The following is a 4980-nucleotide window of genomic DNA, read 5'->3' as shown; positions in this document are numbered from 1 at the left end:
TGAATGTACATCTACAACTTTATTTATTTATTTATTTATTTATTTATTTATTTATTTATTTATTTATGTTTTATAGACAGCCCAATTAAAACTGGCTACTTTAATCAATCTTAATACAAACTATTTTTACAGATATTGAGCTAAAGTCTGACATGGTCGTAGCTGAGAGTAAATCCCAACATACTTTGAGTGCTACAAGTTGCACAATATGTTTGCTTAAAATTTTGCTGTTAAATGTTAACATATCATTAAGCACTGGACAGATTTTAATGAAACATTCTGAAAGTGTACTAGAGAGAGTTGCTGTTTTGGAGTAGCTGTTAGTAATTTGGTAGATTGAAACACTGTTCATGTCGTTATCAAAGTGTAGTTTACCTAAATGCTTCACCCACAGTATACGGCGTGTTGCTAAAAAGCATCCACTCACTGCTACAAAGACCCTCTATTTCAAGGGATGGTTGCTGATGAGCTGACCTCGCTGATGAAAGGTTTTAGTCTCTTGCAGTTTTAACTTGTTCATTTAAAATGAAACATTCCAGTATCATTACTCACTTTTTTATTCTCCCGAGTTGACTTTTATTTATCAGCCCTTTTAGGCGGTCATCACTGTGATGATGTGCTGCTGTGTTTTGTGCAACAAAGAAACAACAAAGTGATTCCAGTTTGTTGCCATGGGCCGCAATTTTTCATACAACAGCCATAACTGCCAGGCCTCATAAGTCGTGAGTATTTGTCGGCCCTGTCCAGGTTGTAGAATCCAGGGGAGGACAAACTAAATATAAGCCTCTATTGAATTAAAAAAAACGGAATTGTCAGTAGCATGCTGTCATCGAGCTCCCTACGTGTCCCAGGACATCATCAGTGATGGATGGCTGCAGGCTCTCCTGCACCACCCAATCAGCTACAAGAGAAAAATGTCTGATTCAGTGCACAAAATGCAAATCAGGAACTGAAAACTACAGGGGCTGCCAAGACAAACAGTGTTTGTAGCATGGGATGATGTTTTTTAGTTTCCGCAACCTTCTTTTTTTATTTAGAAAAGTGCATTGTGTCGACTGACTCTTAGAAGTGGTGTAACATGACTTTATTGAAGCCGTGTTTGGCCCATTCTTTTCTTATGAGGTAATTCTGTGTTTGCAGTTGTGTGGGCTGTGGATCCACTGATGTCACCCCACCACCCTATTTATTTTATTTTTTACTTCTCATAGATTTGTTTATGATCTATGGAGTGTCTGACAAAAAAATACAAGGTTTTGGCAGCAAATATTGCTGTTTAGAAGTTTTGAACATGCCACAGCTTCTTTCCTGAGACACTTTTTCACTTCAGTTTCTGCAGCAGCTTTAAATTCAAGTACCTGCCACAAAGGCACTAAAGAATTAAAACTGTCTGAAAGGTGAAAATTTGTCCGTATTTTGCCAAATCAACAAGTGCAGCAGGTGTCTCAAAGTCAGCACCATATTTAGATCATAGTCATTGGTCTGAGTTTTTATTATTTCTTTTGCGATTTGAAGCTTTTTATTACAATAACATTTCCACCTCAGCTCATGAATGGCGTAGAACAGGGGCTTCTTTATTCTTGTTACAGCTTGTTGGATCTGACTGCAGGAAAGATGTTTGTGCATTAAGGTTTAATATGAAATGTAAAGATCTGGAGCCTCATGTACTGACGGTGGGTACACACAAAAAGGTTGCATTTTCTATATTCCACATCAGTACATACGAAAAAATCTTTGCTTGAAAGTGTGCAAAAATATTTGCAAACGTTTAATCTGCCATAGGAATGTGTTTACTGCTAAGTAAACTTATTTTAGTCCACAGTTTACTATGGTACGGTACTTAAACTCACCCAAATACACGGGAATATGAAGCCATTTGATTTTATGAACTCAAGAGGCAGCAGAACACAAAGTTTTATGGGTTAAAGCCAAATGATGAAACTTGCCCACATTTATTCTCATATAATCACACTTTAAAATGATCAAAACAACCTTAAACCAATGCAAACTGTAAAGATTCCTCTGTTTTTATCACATGCAGATGTAAACATGCATCAGTGAATGCATGCTTGTGAGGCATATAAAATGCCTGAATTGACCTTTAGGGGTGGGCATATTGAGCTAAACATCAACACTATTGATACCAAAATGCAAATCAGTATTTCTGTATCAGGAGTCTCCAACCAGTAGCCCGTGAGCTACCGGTAGCTCATTAGCTTATGTAAAGTAGCTCTTCAGTCCTTATGAAAAATTAGGAGCAGCAAAATTTAATTTGTCACTGGCTAAACAAACTTTCATTTATATCCAATCAATCCATAGATGCCCCTCCCCCCGGTTGTCAATCAAACAATCCAGGGCTCAGTATGGTTGAAGGGCAGCCAACCAGACGATGCACAGTCACATAGTTGTTCGGTGTTCGTTTTCACACGCACTTTTCATAGCTCCTGGAGACACACCTTGACGAGCTCCTGGGAGATCCCTCCTGCTGCACCATACCTCACTGCATGGGGTTGCTGCCCGCTGGAGTCCGCGATGGGGAAAAAATGACCCGTCACCCTACATTTGTGCACAAATCTGTCCTGGTTAAACCCTGAGTTTGTAGTGTGAAATACACTGTAGTATGACTGGATAAACACAAAAAGTGCATTCATGTAAATTCAGTGTTCTTTGTGATGGTTTCATGTGAGTTGAAGACACTGTTTGTTTTTGTGTATGTTCAAGCAAAACAAGCTTATTCCAATGGTTTGAGTTTAAGTTTAAAATTAAATGTCACAAAAAGTAGCTCTTCGACAATTTTGTGAAAGTAGCTCTTAAAAAAAAAAAGGTTGTAGACCCCTGGTCTATATACTAGTCCTGTATTGGTCAATACCAATGTTGCTGGTATCACCCACCCCTACTGTCTTCTCTTAAAAAGAAAAAAAATCTGATCAGCATATTGATTCAGAAGATGTGACGTGTGATGATTCCTAAGATATAGTTAATGACTTATGTCCATAAATATCTATGTAAGGTCACACATGATTGTGAAACAATGGTGGTTTTGGTGCTGCTTGACGACATTGCCAATAGCAGAATTCAGAGAGAGCTATTTTAGGGATCACACCAACCTGCTGGTACACAGCGATGACTGACTTATTATCTGATTTAAAGGGCCCAGGGCCATTGTTTTGGAACTCTGTCCTGAACTGGCCCCAGTGTTACAGAGAGAAACTAATAAAACCTGTGCATTACTGGTGCCAGTTCATGTCCTTACCACACTGGACCTTTCAGAGGAAGCTGGCTGACAGCACAGGTGTTTCACAGTCCTCTCTGAGTCGTGACATGTCAGCTGTATGAGGCAGCCCCATGTGTATACTAATTTCTTTATATATATATTTAGAGGAGGGTGGTCCAAGCTGCACATGAAGCTGCAATCCTGCTTCCAATAAATTGGGACGTACTGTATAAAGGAAAGGGGCACAGAAAACCGCATTCCCACAGTTTCAAAAATTGGAATATTTTGTGCAAACACACCTTTTGAATTTAGTTTGTTTGCCAACTTTTAGTATGAAAGCTGTGCATTCTTTCATACATGATCCAATCTGCTGTCTGCAGATTGGAGAGCAGCAGTGGTAACACATGAAACAAACAGCTTGAACTTTAAAAAGTCATTTTACAACAGTGTGATTACAGACTTAGTCGAGCCGGGCATCTGGTTGACAACTGACAACTCAAGGGCAGTTTGATCTCCCTCTTTCAAGCTCAGTGTCGGTCTTTTCCATGTTCTTCAGGCTCACACTTTTAAAATATGATAGACGTTTGTTTGCCTTGTTAGCCACCTAATAATTCTTGACCTGTGACCAATTATTTAGTTTTGCACAAATTCCATTAACTGTTTTTAAAGAGAAAAACGTGTGACGGAAACCAGAGTATAATTTCATTCCGCTGTGTGCTGTAGTTTGCAAAATGTGTTGCAGCTATTTTCAGTAGCATCAGTACTTCATTAGCAGGAGTTGTGTCTGAGAACAAAATCTAAAGCAAGATTGACAATTATGTGTCCTGTCTGGGCTGTAAATCTCAGCAGAGTAATTAATGCTGTGGGTCTGGTAAACAAAGGCTCTGCTGGTGCAGAGCAGAACATCCTGAGGGGGTGCTAAATTTCCCTGCTCTGCCAAATTTTTGGCTTGGAGATGTAATTTGCACAATATTTAGTTTAATTTTAATAATTGCTGATTGATTAAAGATATCTTTCTAATTTATAAATCATTTTTGTTGATTGTAGAAAGTAATTGGTTTGTAAAGATATTTTTTAAAAACCATGTTTTATAATTAGGGACTGGCATTGTAAGCAAAATGTTGCTTCCAGTTTGTTGTAATTTTTTGGTGTCTCTTCAAATGTTGGTTTGCTTTATTATTTTATGGCAGTTGCTCATTTCAGGATTTTCCTAAAACAAAACCCTGACCACAAAGTTGGAACATAGTGTGCTGACAGATGCTAGAAAGCACCGTGAAGGTTCCATAATAATCCGAATTTGTTACATTTTTAGTTTTATCACTTAAGCCAGATTTCAGGCTGCATGTTTTGATTTGTTTAGCCTAAAGTCAGAAAGCCCTAATCTAAGTTTTAGTTTGCATAGCTGTTATTGAATCTTACACAGTCCATTCAGCGTGATTCACACATTTACACAACCAGGGGCTTCGGGCTACTGTTACCTTCCTGTGCCTCACTCTTCTCTGCTTATAGTTAACATCCAGTTGAGTCTGGAAATTTGGTTTCATTGGAACAAAAAGTGTGTGCTTGTGTGTGTGTGTTTATGAGTGTGTGAGGATTTGGAACAAGAAAATCTGACATCTGTAGTTTTTCTGTATTTCCTGGGCTGAGGAGAAAGAAGTGAAATGTAAAACCGAACCCAAAACAGTAGCTTTGAGATTTGAGTTTTGAGAGAGATGCATGCGGTTGACATTCTACCTCTTTCCATTTGTAACTACCAAATGTTTGATTTG

This window comes from Austrofundulus limnaeus, unplaced genomic scaffold, assembly GCF_001266775.1.
Source record: "Austrofundulus limnaeus strain Quisiro unplaced genomic scaffold, Austrofundulus_limnaeus-1.0 Scaffold40, whole genome shotgun sequence".
Taxonomy (NCBI): Eukaryota; Metazoa; Chordata; class Actinopteri; order Cyprinodontiformes; family Rivulidae; genus Austrofundulus; species Austrofundulus limnaeus.
Note: the sequence above shows the minus strand (reverse complement) of the source record.